Here is a 19,440-nt window from a genome sequence, read left to right as displayed (position 1 = left end):
TCAGTGGCGCCAGACTGCCCTGTTGCTCAGGCCCACTGTCTGCCCCTGATGGAGCATTGCTGTATTTCATGTGTCCTGCGGTTGGGGGGGGGGGGGCTGCCTGCATCTGATGGGACTGTGACAGTCGGGGTGTGTGACAGAGAGAGAAGGAGATGCTGGGGTGGCAGCCAAGCCTGCAACATACATTACAGAGGAGACTGGGGGAGGTCTTCTTAAGAAGGAGGGAGGCTGGCCTGGGGCTCCGAGGTGGGGGTGGGGGTGGGCACGCAGCCTGCCTGGGAAATCAGGCTTGAAGTACCAGCTGCAGAGACGTTAGTGGGTGGGGGAGCAGAGGCCTCTGGATATGGGGCAGGGAGGGCTCCTTCTCCCCTTCACATCTGTTGCTGTCTTTTCCCTCAAGGGTTCTGGTAGGGTGCAGGGGCAGTGCCCCGCAGGTTTGTCCCTCCCTTTCAACTTGAGGATTCTCCCTAAGGCGCTCATGGTGTATGTGAGCCACCCACAATGGATGATCCCTGGAGGCAATGATGGGTTTCTGCTTCCTCATTCCATTGTCAGTATTCCCACCACTCCTGCCACCTGCCAACCCCCCTGTGCCCCCGACACACACTGAACAGCCCAAGTCGCTGAGGTCTCCTTAGGGAGCCCTCAACTCACTTCTTACCCAGGAGAGGGTGTCTCTGAGTGTAGACTTCAAACCCACTGAATCGAATCGGAACTGCTTGGAATGCTTATGGGAATGCAGATCCCCAGGGGTCTCTGATAAGCTGAACACGGTCCACAGACCACATTTTGAGAGATGACGGATTCTGTCCAAACAACTCCTGTTCCATCCCTGTTCCCCAGAAATGTCTCCTCCCTGGGCCTTCCTCCTCCCCTGTGCACCTCTGCCAAGAGGGCATGCCTGGCAGCCGTGCCTCTTCAGAGCTCCTTGGGAAGCCCTGCCTCACCTCACTCACGTGAGTGCGCGTATTCTGTCACTCCTTGGCCAGTGCTAGGATCCAGCGGAGCACAGGGCAGGCCTTGCCCTCAAGGGTCTTAGAGTTTAGGGGGGGAAAGAATCAGGTAAATAAGCAAGCCCATCATGTCAGGGCTGTGAAGAAGAGAAAGCAGTGATGTGATAGAATATCTGCTTGGTTGGGGGGTTCAGAGAAGGAGGCTTCCATCATGCCTGTGGTGGCTACTGCTCTGGAAAGGCAAGGAAACACCTTCCCCTCCCCAGGCTTCTGTTGCGGCCTCTCTTTTCCCTACCTCAGCTCCGCTCTCTGTTTCCCATTTAAACTCTTCTTTGTCTCATTCCTCCTCCTCTACTTCCCTCCTCCTCCTATCGACTCCCTCTTTCTTCTGCCCCCCCCCCCCCCATCTTTTCAGCTCCCTCAAGAGAAACTGGAGACACCAGATCCCTGGCCTCTCAGGCTGGCGGGTGGTAATTGAGCAGAGGGCTGGCTCCCCAGCTGGACTTGGAGTTGGGCGGCTGGTGGTGGCTGGGGAGGAGAAGTGGGGGGATGAGGTCAGAGGGGGCTCGAGGTGGAAGGCTGGGAGCAGGGCGGAGCCTCGGAGCTGCTGAGCCAGGTAATGTAATCAGGGGTAAGCCGAAAGATCACTCACACCCGTGCACAGGACCGGCCTCGGAAATCACATTAATTTGAAGAGAGTGTAAAATCCACGGAGAATTCGCCCGCCCTCCCCTCCACACACACATGAAGATAAACTGTCTTCAGCTTCCAATATGATCTTACAACAGCTTGTCAGTGACAAAACAGCTTCAAATCCTCCCATTCATCAACTGGCCAATCCTGTTAGCGGCTTAAAGGAGACATAATTACCTGCGGCCTTTTGTGTGATTCTTTATACTAACGCAGCTTCCTCTTTCCTGGCAGTGTTCCAGAACGTGAGCTCAGAATTCATTCCCCGTGATGGGCGGTGTTCAAATTGCGGGGGCAAGAGGGGCCCGTGGAGGTACCGGTGGTCAGGCGTGGGCAAGGCTCAGGCGCGGATGTGAGGTGGCCCCGCGGTCAAGGCCCAAGGGCCTGGGAGGGCCGTCGCCCAGAGACAGAGGGAGCAAGAACATTCTTAGCTAGCGTGCTTGGAGGCTGCTTTGGCCCAGGCCCTGTACATGTGATCTCCCTCACGTAAACCTCATGCAATCCTATTACATCGCCCCACTACGTCACGGGCCCAAGGTCGTCCAGAGTTGCTTCGTCTCCTTTGATTTGGCCGCCTCCGAGGCAGGCTCTGGCCTTGCGGAGAGATCAGTTGGGAGGCTCTGACTTGGTCTCTTTCCCTTTTCCTCCTCCTTGCTATTCCTCAGGGAGCCTAGCCCAGACAAAGCTCTGCTTTCTCACCACCTTGAGGAAAGATGCGGGGGAACCAGATGGCACTAACCTTTTGTTCAGGAGGACTCAAGAAGCTCCAGAAATGAGCTCCTCTCTGGCCACACTGCTGCACACACTCACTCATGCCTGCATTCCTCTGGTCCCCTATCCCCTCCTCTGCTGCTCAGGGCCCTGCTGTAGCCTCACCTCCCACACACCCAGGAGACCACCTCTCCCTTCTCACCCTACTTCCCATTGCCAAGCCCCTACTTGCTTCCAGCCTTCCCCACACACCATTTCCAATTTCCTGAGACCCAAGGGAATTGTCTTCTGGGAGGAAATCACTGGAGTCCGTTTGGAAGCCAACTAAAGAAGCAGACAGTGAGACAGACAGAAAATGAATTTTGAAGTGCTGTTAAGTTAATGATTGTGGTCAAATCCTATTGAGAGTCAAGCCCAGGATTAGCTAGCCAGGAGTAGGTCTCTCAGAATGTCCAGAACCCAGCTTTGACTGTCACTGGCTCCCTCTGCCCAACAGCTCTCCATCCTCAAACCTCTCCATCCCTGGGCTGCTTCCCAGACTAGCATCCTTCCCCCACCCCATCCAGCCCGGGGGCATTCATCACTTGGGTTAGTGATTTATCAAAAGCTCCAACAGTGGCTGTTTGGCAAAAATCGATCTGTGAAGAATGGGACAACCTAGCGCCCTCCGTTCCCTGCGTCCCCACCATCAATCTGCCCCCAGGGAATTCCAGGGCGCTGCATGAACCCTGCCCCCACTCCCCCCTCTGTCTTGAGGAAGTCCTGGGTCTCTGGATCCCTTCCGGTTATTAGAGAGCAGGAGGAGGAGAGGAGGGGAGGGGAGGGGAGGGAGAGAGAGAGAGAGAGAGAGAGAGAGAGAGAGAGAGAGAGATAGCAGTGGGGGGAGTTAGTGCCTTCTCTTAGATGTTTATTTGGTTGTTTTTAAGTGAGAAACTCCCAGCTCTATTAAATGCAATCAATACTTGGCCCAAGAGAAGCTTCCCTTCTCTGAGACATTTGAAATCTGGTCAAATCATTTTGCCCCAATACAAAGTAATTTATCAATTTCAAAGCCCTTCTAATCAGTAGAGGCATGTAGCCCCCATTGCTGCCATCTTCTGCTGCAACACACACACACACACACACACACACACACACACACACACACACACATACACACACACACTCGAGACTATGGACAAATGCCTCTTCTTTCTGCAAACGCCTCTCCTTCCCACCACCTCCCAGAGATCTCAGGATGTCTTCCCCTCCACTCAGCCTGCAGGTCGGGTGCCATTCTCAGCATTGCCAGCCTGGTTTCTTTGCTCCTGGCCCAGAGAGGCTGCAGGCACCCGCAGGTCTGCCATGCTCAGCCCTTGGGAGCTGGAGGTGGGCATAGGTCCAGCCACAAGCAAGGCTTTGAGCCCTCATCTTCACTTGGTAGATAAACAACCCAGAGGAAGGGCTTCTGCTCGTCGCGGGAGCTCAGAACTGGGGCCCGGAGGCTGGAAGGGGCCCAAGGCCACTAGGATCATCCCCTAGGACATTGGCCCAGGTCTCCAAGGTGCAGCAGGATCAGATGTCTGGAGCGAGATTTGCTAGTTGAACCTGGAGATGATGTCACAACACTCTCCAGCCTCTGAAGCTGCTATTTTTGCCCTCGAGGACAGCCTGTGTCTAAAGGGAGATTGTGACAGCGGGCGAAATCACCTTGCAGGGCACCCTCCAGCTCCCAGGAAGAGAGGCTTCAGCCTTTCCCGCCCCGTTAGATTGGATTCTCGGCAGGTCTTTTGTGGTGGGCAACTGCAGTGCCCAGATAGGCCACTGACCTTTGGGAAGAGGCCACCCACTGAATGGCTGATGCAAATGCTCTCCTTACAGTGGCCTGTGCCCACTGCGCCTGCGGAGAACAGAGAAGGAAGAACGACTGAGCGAAGTGACTCAGCGAGCCAGAGGTCTGCTTCACAGGGGAGCGGAGAGGGTACAAGAGCTTCCTGAGACCTCGGCCCCAGGACTGCCAATCCAGGAGCCTGTGCCTGGCCTTCAAGGCCCCTCTGTCAGGATGACCAATCGTCCCAGAAGGCCTGGCAGGCTTAGTGCTCAGAAAGCATTCCTAACTGGTGGGCAGTCATTGGAAGAATGGAATCCTTAGGGGAGTCCTACACCCCACTTTTGTACCTTTTCTTCTCAAGTGGATCACGGTCCCTCAAGGGGATGACCAAAGGCTTTGCTTATATATTTTTTAATCCTCTCATTGGGGGCTCATACAACTTTTATCACAAACCATACATACATCCAGTGTGTCAAGCACATTTGTACATGTGTTACCATCATCATTTTCAAAACATTTTCTTTCTACTTGAGCCCTTGGTATCTGCTCCTCATTTCTTTCTCCCCTCCTTTCCCCACCCTCCCTTCCTCATGAACCCTTGATAATTTATAAATTATTATCATTGTTTCATGTCTCACACTGACTGATGTCTCCCTTCACTCATTTTTCTGTTGCCTGTCTCCCTGGGAGGGGTTGTAGGTAGAGCATTGTGATCGGTTCCCCCTTTCTCTCCCAACCTGACCTTTACCCTCCTGGTATGGTTACTCTCAATATGGGTCCTGAGAGGTTTATCTGTTCTGGGTTTCCTGTGTTTCCAGCTCTTATCTGTACCAGTGTACGTGCTCTGGTCTAGCCTGATTAGTAGTTGGGTCATGATAGTGGAGGGGAGGCAGCATTAAAGAACTAGAGGAAGGCTGTGTGTTTCATCAGTGCTATACTGCACCCTGACTGGCTCGTCTCTTCCTTGTGACCCTTCTGTAAGGGGATGTCCAGTTGTCTACAGATGGGCTTTGGGTCTCAGCTCTGCACTCCCCTCCTCCACACTTTGCTTATCTTTGGCGCCATAACAGCTCCCCCGCCAGGGCTCCCTACAGAGCTGTATTAAGCCAGAGTGAGCACAGTGCCCTCTAGTTCACGACACATTCAAATAGTAACTGTCTACTTTAATTCTACAACAAAACTGGGGGTGTAGGTATAACTCTATTTTATCTGGGAGAACCCAAAGTTCAGAGAGGTGAAGTCACTTGCCCCAAGTCATAGAGAGTAGGTAGTATATCTGAGATTCCAATCCAAGTTCTCTGAATTCAAATCCCGGTGTGTTTTACCTTTACACACACACACACACACACACACACACACACACACACACACACACACACACACACTATTCCTTTTGTGACTGGGTCCATTCATGTTGTGGCATGTCTCAAGGCCTCATTTCCTCTCTTTGTTTTTGCTGTCCGCTGCTGTCTAGTGCAGGCTGACTCATGGGGACCCCAGGTGTGCAGAGCAAAGTCACCCCATAGCGCTTTCAAGGCTGCAGCCTTTCCGAGGCAGATGGCCACTTCTGAGGTACCTCTTTCTCCATCCTTCATTCATTCCCCATGTACGCATTCTCTTCATAGGAAATGCTGCGGTTTCCTCACGGCAGTCCAAGACGGGGTGGTGCTTTTCACTGTTACACGGCGAGTCCGAGGCGCCAGCGTAAAGTGCTTTGCCCAGGGAGGCTCAGGAAAGCAGACCAGACCTAAGCCTCCTGATCTCAAATTTGGAGTCTGTCCCATGACACCACACAACATTTGTGGAATAACACTCACGGAGGGCCTGCTATGTGCCAAGCATTATCGCACTTAATCTCTATAATGTGTGACATGGGTCCTATGAGCACTCCCTCCCTGCTGATGAAGAAACTAAAGCTTTGAGAAGTTCAGTGGGCAAGCTAAGATGTAAATGCTAACTCCAGGATCTGAGCTCTAGGTTGTACTGAAATACTGAGGAGAATAAGAAACACTCGATGCACCTCACAATCAACAATATTTATTTATTTGTCTTTAAGCATTTCTACTGAAAGGTTTTGCGTAGTTCTTTTATTTTTACTTATTTAAAAAAATTTTATAGGCATATAATTTGCATCATACAATTCAATCATTCAGTCATATTAAAAAGATCTGCACAACCATCACTACAATCCATTTTAGAACAGTCTTTTTCTTTCTTGTACTCAATGTTATTAGTTCCTATTTCCTCCCAGTCTCCTCTGCCAGACCCCCAAGAAACCATTAATCCAGTTACTGTCTCTATAAACCTATCTATTCTGTAGTTCATACACAGAAAAATATTAAAAAGGGGGGAAAAATCCTAAAGCTGGAACAAAAGAGAGATCAAAAGAGAGATCAAAACAGAAACGTGAGTGAAGGGAGACAGCAGATGGTGTAAAATATGAAAATAAAAATAATTTATAAAAAAATAATTTATAACTTATCAAGGGTTCACAAGGATGGGATGGTGGAGGAAGGAGGGGAAAAAAGAGGAGCTGATACCAAGGGCTCAAGTAGAAAGAAAATGTTTTGGAAATGATGATGGCAACATATGTACAAATGTGCTTGATACAATTGATGTATAGATTGTTATAAGAGCTCTAAGAGCCCCCAATAAAATTATTTTTTAAAAGAGAGAGAGAGAGAGAAAAGAGAGAGATCAAGTGATCAGGTGTTAAATTTTAATCTTACTCCCTCTGCAATAATCTACTTTCCAATGCTCTCTGTACGATACCAAGCTACTCACATCCCTGGTCAATGGTCAGAGAGGCTTAATCCACGTGTGTTTCCCCTTTCACGTTTGAAAAATGGAAACAACTTTGAAGTGTGTCAACAGGTAGATCAAATGGTAAGATACTAGAGTTTGACTGGATTTTATCTGCCCAAATCAACTTTCCAATCCTCTCTGTCTGATAACAAGGCTACTCACATGCCTGGACGATGGTCAGAGGGGATGCACCAGAGACTGAATCTATGTTTGACCCTGCAAATGGAGCTGGAGCTTCCACTGTCATCCATACTCGTCCGCACACCAAGAGTTTACAAACCAAGAATCCTTCCTTTGGATTCAGATGATATTTTTTACAATCCTTGGATCACACATGCTGGCGTCCTTCTTCCTTGTGGACTTAGTTGCTGCCTCACTTAGATTAGATGGCTGATGGTTTGAAGGCAAGCCTTTAAGACCCTAGACACAATTCTTTCAGATAGCCGGGCACCATCTAGGTTCTCCACCACCCTTTGCTATAGCGCCCCAATCTGCAGTAATCTCTTCATGAGGAGGAGCATCAAGCAGGGCCATGTTATAAGAATTAGCTGTGCTTAGATTGGGACTAGAATTATTAAGTGTGAGCTCCAAAGCCATTCATACATCCATGGTTTATATATGTCTCTGGTTCACCGTAGAGACATCAAAAATAATACGTATTTATTGATTATCTGACTAGTCACTGTGCATACAAATGCATAGCAAAGCTTAGAAGAGAAGCCATCGCCTCTGATATCTGGCCCTTGTTCCCTGCTATTTGTATCTGATAGCAACAGGCTCGTTTCCCAAACTCTTACTTCATGCCAAATATTGCATCATCTTTTACAGGCACTCTCACTCTCTCTCTCTTAAAAAAAAAAGTATCAATAATTTTATTGGGAGCTCTAACATTCCATAATTCAAATGAATCAAGCATCATTCTACCATTGTTCTTACAATCCGTTTCAAAGCATTTTCTTTCTTCTTGAACTCTTTGATATCAGCTCTCCTTTATCCCCGCCCTCCCCCTTATTGTTTTGTTATGTATGCATTATCTATATTTAGTAGCTGTATCTTACCCCATCAAATATATCCGTCCACTTACAATTCCGTTATTTGCTCCCTTTGAGTGGAGTTATACAATCATCACTGCTATCCACTCCCCCTTCTCACTTCCCCGCCTCTTCCTGTATCCTCAGGGAATCATTACTCCCATTGCTGTTTCTGAAGGGTCATCCATCCTGGCGTCCCTGCATCAAACTATCTTAATTACACAAATGAACATATATGTAGGTCTAACAATTTTTATGAGATAAAACATAAGCCTTAATAGTAAAGGAATGAACTACTGAAGAACCAGAAGACAATGATATGTTTCATCCGTGCTCGACCACACCCTGGGTTTATTATCCCTTCTGTGTGGCCCTACTCAGAGGGACTGCCCAATTAACTTACAGGTGAGTTTTGCGTCTCCACTACATCCACCCCTCCTCACATTAATTTGGTTGTTTGTTTTTGAACTTCTGACACCTATTCCCATCAACACCTCATGATCACACAGGCTGGTGTGCTTCTTTGCTTCCCTGCTAGATGGCCACTTGTTGAACTACAAGCCTTTAAGACTCCAGGTGCTATATCTTTTAATAGCCAGGCACCATCAGCTTTCTCCGCTACATTTACTAATGCACCCACTTTGTCTTCAGCAAGCATGTTGGGAAGGTATCATACAGTGGTACATCATTAGAACAAACCGTTCTTGTACTTAGGTAAGAAGTTAGTAAAGGCCCAAAGTCCATCTGCTTCCTTATAGTATCTACGTATATGCACATGTATAGACAAATATCACTATAGTTATATAATTATATATTTCCATATTTATATATCTACATTTATGCCTATATATGTAATTTTTACTTTCTTCTTCTTTCCTCTTTTCTCTCTCTCCTCCTGCTCCACTATCACGCTTACCTGTGGTTCACCTTTCAGTAATTCCTCTCAGACACTGTTTGATTGGTCAAACACGACCAGGAACACTACACCCTCCTCACCATCAATTTTATAACTCATGCTGTTCCCCTGTCCTTGTCATTATTGGCTCACCACTCACCACCCCTTAACCCCTCCCATGCTCTCCCACCCCCAGAACTCCTGGTCCCATCGCTATCTCCATGGGATTGTTTATCCTGCCTATCTTATATAGACAGACACCAAAAAAGAAAGGAAAAAGAGAAAGAGACCATATAAATAGTTCCAAATCTAACTGGTATTCTGACCCAGAGTAGATAAAGATCTCTGTTAAATAGTGAGCAGGACCTGTTATAATCCATCAGCCCAATCCCCTTTGCTTCTAGAGTCTAGAGTTCCATATCCCAGGACAGCTTACCTAATAGCACTTAGACCCTTTTAGTCCTCAGGCACACATCCTGTAGTTCCCATGGCTCTTCCTGCAATCGGGGATGGAACGGTCTGGGGTCTCTCCCTCCGCTCCACGTCCCCCACTACATTACACCTTTAGACTTTTGTTGGGGGCCCCTTGTGAGTTAACCCCCAACCAGTTCAGGTAGGGTGCCAAGTACTGCCCCCCAGAGTCACAAGTCTGCAATCAGGATTCCTTGGGAACTTGGAGGCTTCGCTACCAATGCTGGTCTGTGGCACTCTCCTCTTGGTTTGCCCCCGTGTGTGCACTGTTATCTTCAGAGCCATCCTCTGTAGTGCTGTCATCTAGGGAGGGGACGTCATGTCTTGAGCTGGGGCTAGCCCTACAGCTCTCGCTGGGAATTAGCTGCTCTGAGCAGGAACATCGTCCTCTAGGATTGGCACACCAGAATGAGGTCTACTCTGAGTCTTCCTTTCCTGTGGAGACATAAACAACACCCTCCCCTTGGGTGGATTGCAGGCACCCTTTTTTTTGGATCCTCACGCAATTCTATAATGTAGATGTGCGTTTTTCCCCCATTTGAAAAATATGGAAGCCAGAGTTCAGAGAGGTTTGGCCACTTATTCCTGTCTACACAGCACATCTGTGTAAAGGAGAAATCTCTCTTCTTGGCCCTGTCAACCCTGTCAGGACACCTGTTCCAATCCCAACTCCCAGCTTGATTTCATAGGAATTGTGGGCATCATATCCCTGGTGGGATTGGGAAGGCATCCAAGGAGCACTGGAGCTGGAGACCACCCCCCAGTGCTAACTAGAGGGCCATATAGATTCAGGGTTTGACTGCTGGAAGTGGAAACTGGTAGTCATTGAGGAAGAGGTTAGGAGAGCAGCTGACTTCAGGGGATCCCCCAACCCCACTCCTCCAAAGCTAAGGACTACCCAAACCTCCAGAAGGTGACATCCTCTCCAAAGAATGGCAGCAGCACCACATGGCCAGCTCTGATTTCATCCCCACCTTGATGGATGGGGGCACCTCTGCAAATTGGAAAAATAACTAATGTGCTACTCTCAGACCCTGCTGCCTGGGGGTGCGGGGGCTTGTCAGGGTTCACCCAGGAATTGAGAGGAATCAATTCCTGCAATAACAACCTGCAGCAGCAGGGAGGGGCTCCCAGCCTGGTGGGGTGGACTTACATCTCCTACAGGGCATTCTCCTTGTCACCTTTCATCACCATAATATTTACATCAAATGCAAAAGGCCTCCTTGGAATAGAACCCTGAGGTTGTAAATGCCAAGTCCAAGAATGTCAGTGAATGCAAAAGATCAGACTCTGAGCAGAGACTCCCCTCCCTCCCTGCCTGCCAATGCCTACTGCAACCTTGGGGACAGGCGTGGCAGGCTCCTGAGTCTGGCTGAACCTGCCTCACATGGGAGCCCAAGGCACCCACCTCTGGCCCAGGAACACCGGGTACCTGTGCCTCCTCCACCTGGCTTCACACACAGTCTGAAAACAGGTGCTTACACCTGCTCCTTGTGCTGGAAAGGGAGGCATGTCACACGCAGAAAGACATGTGGATTCTCATCAGGCCCGGGGGGTGGGCAGTGCAGGCTAAGCTCGCTGGCCAGTTTGCTCTCCCTCCAGCTACCTCCTAGAATCCCAAAGCCAACCCCCAATTCACTGCCACCGCGTCAATACTAACTCATGGTGACCATGTAGAACAGGGTAGAACTGCTGCTGCGAGTTTCTGAGACTGTAATTGTTTATAGGAGTTGAAAGTGCCGGTTTTCCCCAGAGGAGCCACTGGTGGTTTCGAATTGCCAACCTTGCAGATCGCAGCCCGACACACACACACACACACACACACACACACACACACACACACACACACACACATACAGCCACTATTCCATCAGGGTTCCTCACTGAGCATCAGGTCCTCACAATACATGCTGCGCTTAGCTGCTGTTAGAGTGACTTGGCTCATTAGACTCCTAGGACAGGGTCGACCTGCTCTTAGGGCAGAGCTGTCTCAAAGGGTGTTCTATCTAGGCTTCCATCACTCTAGGGGCAGGGCATCCGGCCTTTCTCCTAAGGACAGGCTGAGTGGTTCGAACCGCCAACCTCTGGGTCCATTCCTGAGCTTGTGTTCCAGTGGGTAAAACAGACAAGGGGCAAAGACAAAATGTCCGATGCTGTTCAGTTCTGTGACAAAAAGATCTTGGGGTGGAGGGAGGTTGCGATTGCCTAGCTAGTCAGGGGAGGGGTGTCCTTTGCGCTGAAGGAGAAGGACCTGCCCCCCAAGGATTGGAGGAACGGTGTTCTAGGTGGTGGAACAGCAGAGCAAGAGCCCTGAGAAGAGAATGAGCCAGCAGGGGCCGGGTGGGTGCTGCCGTGTGGGAAGAAACAGGTTAGTGGGGCGCGGGGTCTTGGGGGCCACGGAAAGGCAAGTGGCGTCCTGCCAAATGCACTACATTTGCCACATCGCCACGGGAGCAATTTCGGCAGGAATGCCACCATCTGATTCATGTTTTAAAAGCTGACTCAGATAATAAAAATCTCAGTCTAACTCGGGCTGTTCCTGAGCCACACTAAACCATTTCCTTAAGACCGTCTTGAGGCGTGGGAAGGATGTCCTGAGTTACGTGTGTTGTGTGTGGAGCACGGGCCTGGAATCAACAGGAACTCAGTACATCCCTGCTTTGTCTTTTCTCGGAGTCACAGCCCAGGCCCATCCCTCCAGTGGAGGGATGCCTTACCTGGCACCCTCGAATTTATGGACATCACCCCCAAGACCACCAGAGGCCGGGGGTGGAGCGCGCTGCCAGTGCAGGGGGCAGGATGGCTGGACACATTTGCACGTCCGTGTCATGTGCTGCACCGATATGGCAGGCACAACATCCGGGGTGGGGGAAGGGCTATCAGTGTCGCCCGAGGTTGTCTTCTTCAAGAGCCATCTGTGTCCCCTCCCGAGCCGTGGCGCCCCATCGCTGACCTCTGAGAGAGGATTGGGACCAAGGGGTGCAAGCAACCGGAGGCAGCAGTGATGCAGAAAGGCCTTTGGCAAGTGGTGTAGAGGAACTCAGAGCTCCATTCACACCACAGCCAGCCCCAAGGCTGTGGGGATGGGGGTGCTCTCTGAGAGAGCCCCTCCCCCTCCTCCCAACACATGCACCCAGAAGCCACACATTCACTTGACTGTCCTCAGGGGACTAGGCAGCCTCATTCCTCCCCCCATCTCCCTCCCTCCCTCCCTCCCTGTCTCCCTGCCCTGGGCTTCACAGAAGGCCCGTGAAGAGGTTAATTAATTGCTTCTAAAAAGTTCTTTGAAAGGAAGAGAAAGTGCTAGAGAGCCATTGTGTCTGGGAGCTGGGAGCAGGAGGGTCCTCTGGGGGGGGCAGCAGTGAGGTCCTGCTAGCCTCCCATGGGTGTGCATATGGGGGCTGGGTTAGGATGGGGACAGATGAGTGCTGGGGGGACAGAGGAGCCTTAGGAAGCAGCCTCTGGGAAAAACCTGGGGTGCATCTGGGAGCCTGCAGCAGGGAGAAAGACCCGGGCTGGCTCCGCCTAGTGTCTGAGGCACCAGGGAGGAGAGCCACTTGCTCACCCCACCCCCATCTTCTGGACTGCTCGTTCTTCCACTAGCTGGGTCTGAAGCACCCTCTGCATCTTAGGAAAGTTTTCTCCTCATTCACCCGGAGCTGAGCATCCCTCTTTATCCACGAGGGACTCTCCTCCCCATACAGCTTCTCCGAACCTCCAGAACCCTGCAAGCTGTATATCCAGAACTGTATACAAGGGTCCACAGACCCAGCATCCCCACAACACCCAGAGGGTAGCCTGGAAACTACTTGGAAGACCAAACCTCTGCTGGTGGGCCCAAAGGGGCGCTGACCAAGGTCCTGAACAGATTCAATTCTTCTGCAAAGGAACTTCTCAGCATGCCTGTGCACCCTCCTCTCCCCACCACACCAAACACTACCCCTCCTCTGCCCCCACAGCCTCCATCTCAAGGAGGGCTGGCCAGTCAAGCAGGTGAGGACCTCTTCCACAGCCAAACCAGGCCACCTCCCACTCGCGTCCTCACTGGCTCTCTTCTCCCAACCCCGTCAAGGACAGCCCCTTGCAATTGACCAGTGTAGCAGCTGGCGGGGCCTGGGGCTATACTTGACATCCTGATACCACCACGCTCTCAGTGAGGAAGCAGGTTGCGAGTTCCGCATGCTTGCACACACCTGCACGCCCGTTTTCCCACTCACCCTCAATGTCAGCCTGCGCCAGAGGAGTGGTGCTCAGACCATGATGAAAGCTAGGCCCCCTCCTCTCAGAAACAACACTTGTCTGCCCCTTTGCTGTCCCATCAGGGGGGCTTGCGATGGGGCGAGCCTATTTACCCTGATCCTTAGCCTCAGCAGCAACCCTTGTCTCGGGGTGGGGCTCCTCTGGACCAAATCACGGGGTGCTTCTTTGTGGGCCGAGGGTCAGGGGATCCCAGGAAGAGTACCCATAGGATTGGCGCAGAGACAAAGGGACTCTAGACCCTTCCCAAGGCTACCTCCAGATCTCAAGCCTGGCCTCTCAGGAGTTGTTGCTAACCAACACAATCCTGGCTACTTCCTCCCCGCCTGGACCTGCTGGAGCCGGGACAGACACATTTTGAACCCCTGTGGCTTACCTGAGTCATTGCAGCGTCCCACCAGGTGTTTACCATCCACAGCGAAAGCCCCCATGCAGACCAGGACTCTCCTGTGCCCAGGCATGCCCCCACTACTTAGGCTTCCCTATCCACACCCAAATGCCAGCCATACACACAGACTGACAAGGCAGAACACGACACGCACAGAGCCCGGCAAAACACACAGAAACAGACACACACACACCATAAAAACATGAGAAAACGAGCAAAACTGCCCCCACCCACCCCACCTGCACGCAAGCGCACACATACACACGCACACTCACATGAACATGCGATCTATTCTCATGCACACAGTCATGCAAACCGCACTGGCTGAGACACATGTTCTAATGTGTACCTGCCACCAACACTGCCACTCCCACTTCCAGGGCCACGTGCCTGAGGTGCTGAACTGTCCATTTTTCTCCCCCAAGTCTCCGTGAGGTCTCCTTCACCCGCAGATGCTTAGCCAACCTCCAGGTGACTTCTGCCCATCACACATCATCCTTGCCCCTGCAGGGCTCCCCATCGCAGCACTAAGCTCACTTTATGACTACCGAGGGTCTGTCTGTCTGTCCATCAGCTCTGAGTGGTTGTGTAACCCTCATCTTACTCCCCCCTTGTATCCGCAGCTCCTGGCACAGTGTGGCTGGGTATGGACGACGCGTGCTGGACGAATTAAACCACGTGAGCACATAATACAAAGACGGGAGCTGCGTTCACGCACATGAGCACACACCCCCTCTATATGTGTCCAGACAGGTCCATGAAGCAGATACACAGACAGACGCAAACTTCATGTACACACTAATGCCAGGCCTTGAACACAGGCCAGCAGGTTCTAATTAGCCACCCAGTAATGGCTGAGTTCCAGAAAAGTCCAGCCCTTCTCTGAGTGCACTGGGAGAGGCAGAAAGGGGTCACCTATGGCCTCCTGCCCTCAAGGGACTCGTGGGCTAATTGGGAAAGAAGACTAATGTAGGACGAGAGATAATATAGAACTTAATGTCGTGGCTCTAAATCCACCAGGGGTCCGAGAGGGCTGCAGTAGTCAAGGGAGACTCCCTGGGGGAGGAGAGTGTTGAATGGGCCCTCCTGGATTAGCAGGGTTCAGACAGAGAGGAAAGGGAGTGGAAAGGAGGGGAGGCAATCGCCCATGCAAAGGCCCAGAACCTGCTCACTGGTCTGAGAGGGGACCAGTCTGAGGGGAGGGGCTTGCAGTGGTAGTTGGGGTAGGAGGCAGATCCAGAGGCCAGCGCCCCCTGCCCGTGTGGTGCTGAATTGCTCAAGCTTGTCACAGCCTCCAACCTCTTGGTGAGAGGGACAAGGAGTACTGTTACTAGGGTCCTGTGCCCCTGGCGGCAGGGGAGGGTCTGGAGGCCAGCAGGGATGCGTGTCCTTGCACCTCAGCTGGAGGAACACTTGGCAGCCCCCATCCCCACCCCCAACAAGGCCCCTGTCCTCCCTGGGAGGCCACCGCCGAAGTGGCGGGGGCAAGTACAGTGGCTAGTCCCTCTGCCCACTCCTTCACTGGGAGGAGTTGGCTGGAGGTTGGCTGGATGACTCTGCTGGACACCAAGGACACCGAGGGTGGTTGCTCAGGACGAAAGACAACCTTCATTTCCCTCCACGATGCACCCTTCACCTCTTCTGTGGTGAGCCCCTTTCTAGGGACCCTCATGACACTGGTGCAGAGCCCTGGCACCAGAAAGACCCCTAACACAGACCTGGGAGGCATCTGGCCTGCCTGACCCCAGCTCCCTACCCTCAGAGCCCGGGGTGTGACTGTGCCCCACAGGGGCTCTGGGGAAGGGCTGGACAGATGCCAGGTGTTCTGCCTCTAAAGCGTGCTCAACACTTCAGAGCCGACACTGGAGCCAGACAGACTCGAGCCAGACAGACTCGGGTTTGAATCCCAGCCTGACTCCTCTCTTGCTGTGTACCCTTAGGCACACTGGTAACCCCTCGGAGGCATCTTTTTCCTACCCGGACAATGGGGATAATTGGCTTAGCTCTCTTCAGCAAGGTCAGGGGGCTAAGTGACTGACTAACTACTCCAGAAATGGGTCCGGTGTGTGTTGGTTTAAATTCTCCCACACGATTTTCATTGGTTTTAGTGGTTGCTACGTGGTTGAGAGATCTGACCAATTCCCAAGCAGATGACAAGAACGGGACAGGCTTCCCACACTGCCTAAGTCCCTTTCTCAACCCTTGCAACAAAGCCCAGGGGACCCCAGGTGGAAACTTAGTGAAAGCTAGCCTGGGGTCAGTTTACTGCCTGCAGCATGGCCGGCCAGTCAGGGCCTGCCTGAGAGCTTCTGCTGGTCTGCCCCAGGGGTATCCTGGGCAGGAGCAGCAGGAGGGAGGGAGGGAGGAGCCAGAGACATGGTGAGCTCATTCTTTGGGGTCAGAGAGAAAGGGTCACTTGTCCTCCTAATGGAGGTACCATCCTGCAGGGACAGAAACAAGCTAGATCTGAAGTTTGGGAAGGGGCAATTTCTACCACCCTGCAGGCCTCCTCCCGGACTTTGAAATCACCCATTTCCTAGAGCTACGAGCCCAAGAAGCAGTCATCCTTGCAGGAGTTTGGAGAAGGCCCAGAGGGAGACTGCCAGGAAGAGAGGAGGGCCTGGGGCCCAGGGAGAGAACTTTGGCCTGACCCTTTCCTAATATAGAGCCCTGTCCCTCTCCTTTCACACAGGGTTGAGAAGGGGCCCCCCTCGAGGCGGCAAGGGGTGAGGGCAAGCTCTTCCTTGGGAAGGTACACTGACTGGCACTGCAGTGCACTGATAAGACTTCTGGATGCACACATCTCCAACCATCCCCCCCGCCCCCCTCCCCGCTCTCTCCCTCTGGGTGGGGAGGAAGGGACCTGAGTGAGTCACTGAGAACAGTTGGGCAAACATGGCTCTGGAGGTGGCCCTTCCATGGGAAGCAGGGACAGGCAGGTGGACCAGCCTCAGTGAGGGCCAGAAATGTGAGCTGGCGGGTGTGTGTGTGTGTGTGTGTGTGTGTGTGTGTGTGTGGCACCCCTGCTTGAGGCCCGGCCTGCCTGCCAGCCTGTTCCACAGCGAGAGGAGCCGTGAGAGTCGGCCAAAAGGACAGGCAGAGGGCACCCTGAAGGGGGTCACAGGGCAAGGGGAGGAGTTTGGGAGCAGGCAGAGAAGACTGGGGCAAGCTGACCCTGCCCCCAGCCACAGATCTCAAGGGTCTCTCAGCTCTGCTCCTCTGGGGCCCAATGACAGCCTCAGAAGAGTATGACCAGGTCCTGAGGACCTCTTACTCAGTCCTTCACAGTTCAGACATCTGATCCCTTTCCTCCAGAAGCTCAGGCGGCTCTGTCCTCCAGCAAGAGATGTCCCAGCAAACTCTAAGGTCAGAGGCTCACACCCAGCAGCTCTGTAATGACTCACAGCCTCAAGTCGATATAACTTGGTGGCTGTGGATTTGGAGTTTGGGGGACCTTCCCCCCACCCCAGCCACAAATCATGGATGATTGGGGTACCTGAGGCCAACTTTCTGGCCCATCTTTAAAGCATAACCCTCACAGCCCTAAGACGCTGACTTCCCCATAGATCTCTTCCCAGAATTACCTACAAGCCCAGAAATGTCCACGCCCATGCCCTCCTCTCAAGAACCAGTCCCCCAGTCACACCCTGTGCTTTGAGGGGATGGGGGAGCTAAAGGGATGGCCATGCAGGTGGCCCTAGAGTCATTTTCTCTCCTCTCCCCCTTTGTCAGGCAGCAAGATATCCCTGCCTCCACGCTGGGCCCCAAAGAGCTCTGAGAAACCCCATTTCCTCTCAATTCAACGACAAAGCCCTACCCCCAGGGATTCTTTCTTCTGCCCCACATCCCAAGTGTTTCTAGGCCAGAACCTCTAGCCACCAGGATCCCAGAAACCTGCTGGCCCCTGCAGCTCGGTGCAGGCAGAAATTGGCACTAACAAATACCAGTTCTGCTCACACTCTCCTCTTCCTGCCCACGCAGGCCTGGGGCGTAGCCAGGCGGCTGGCTGGCTTCTGGTGTCTGCTGGTGGGGGAGGAGACCCTGAGACTGGATGAACAGAGGGAAAGAGAGGCGACCCTAGGTTTCTCCTGCCGGAGGCTTCTCCACCCTGCCTCCCAACCGGCCCCCTTCACTCCAAGGCCCCTTGATGCCTGCGCTGTGTGTTCCTTTTAACCTAATCTCACCCGGAACCCAAGGCTCTGAAATCCCACTGCCTGGGTCGATCTCCTCCTACCACCCTTGAGCTCTGTGCCCTTGAACCCCCATGGTGCCCTTGAACCCCCATGGTGCCCTTGAACCCCCATGGTCTTGTCTGTGAAGAGGGAATGCTACAGCTTGGCTCCCTGAGTTCTGTGAGAATGAACTGAGAGTCAGAAAGCTCGGAGCAGGGCCCAGCGTGGCCTCAACACTCATTCACTGAAGGCTATTTGCAGTTCTATGGAGTCTGGGTCATGCTAGCAATTTGCTATTGAATGTGGGCTGCTAGCCATAAGGTCAAGGGTTCAAACCCATCAGCCTCTCCAAGGGAGAAAGACGAGGCTGTCTGCCCTTGTAAAAATTTAGTGTCTGAAACCCAGTACCGGGTTGCTACGGGTTGGAATTAACTCAATGGCAATAGGTTTGGGTTTTGTTTCGTTTTGCTGAGTGAAAAGTTAGTGATTTGTATCCACTCAGAAGCTCTGCAGAAGCTGCTCCACCCAGATTACCGACAAGAAAAGCCGACAGTACAGCTCTCATCTGTCGCCCAGTGGATCTCCACGAATCAGAGGCCAGCCTGATGTCATCCAACAAAAACTACAGCAATTCTATGATCCTAATTATTGTCATAAAAAATACAAAACTTGCTGCCATTGCGCCAATGACTCATCGGAACCGTGGTGGCATAACGATTTGAGTGGGGCAGCTGACCGCAAAGTCAGCAGTTCAAAACCACCAGTCACTGCAAGGGAAAGAGATGAGGCTTTCAACTCCCACAAAGAGTTACTGACTCAGAACCCCACAGGAGCAGTTCTACTCTGTCCTAGACAGTCGTTATAAATGATCACCGTGGGTTCAACTCTACCAACAATCGCGAGGATGGGGAGGACCGAGCTGGGCTTCGCTGGACTGTCTAGGGCTGCTATGAGTCAACCCTACGGCACCTTGACCACAACAACGATCATTTCCTTTGTTTGTGTAGGAGGTTTCTGCCTCAAAGGCCTCACGACCAGGGCCAGGGACTGGAATAGGGTAGCTACCCCAGAGGGGGGTGTCAAAGAGATGGGAGGGAGAGGCGGAGGGAGGGAGGGAGGAAGGAAGGTGGTAAAACCAGACTTAGGAGTAAACAGGAAAGGCTCCATCCAGCAGACTGTCACTGCTGGGATTTCACCAATGCGAAGAATTCATTCCTTTGAGTAAAGCACTGCCCTCTTCATCGGACCCCTTTCTGG

The 19,440-nt window shown here is 52.1% G+C and overlaps 1 long non-coding RNA gene across 1 annotated transcript in view; it reads right to left on the bottom strand.

Moving 5' to 3' along the window:
- The window catches only part of LOC142441040 (uncharacterized), a 47,176-nt gene extending 45,112 nt beyond the window's left edge, over positions 1 to 2,064 (bottom strand). Inside the window, exon 1 of the long non-coding RNA XR_012782896.1 lies at positions 1,824 to 2,064. This is a non-coding gene — a long non-coding RNA (uncharacterized LOC142441040). The remainder of the gene's footprint in view (positions 1 to 1,823) is intronic.
- Positions 2,065 to 19,440: the final 17,376 nt, after the last annotated feature.

The sequence above is a fragment of the Tenrec ecaudatus genome, chromosome 2, assembly GCF_050624435.1.
Source record: "Tenrec ecaudatus isolate mTenEca1 chromosome 2, mTenEca1.hap1, whole genome shotgun sequence".
Classification (NCBI taxonomy): domain Eukaryota; kingdom Metazoa; phylum Chordata; class Mammalia; order Afrosoricida; family Tenrecidae; genus Tenrec; species Tenrec ecaudatus.
Note: the sequence above shows the minus strand (reverse complement) of the source record. Positions and strands in the feature narration are given on the sequence as shown.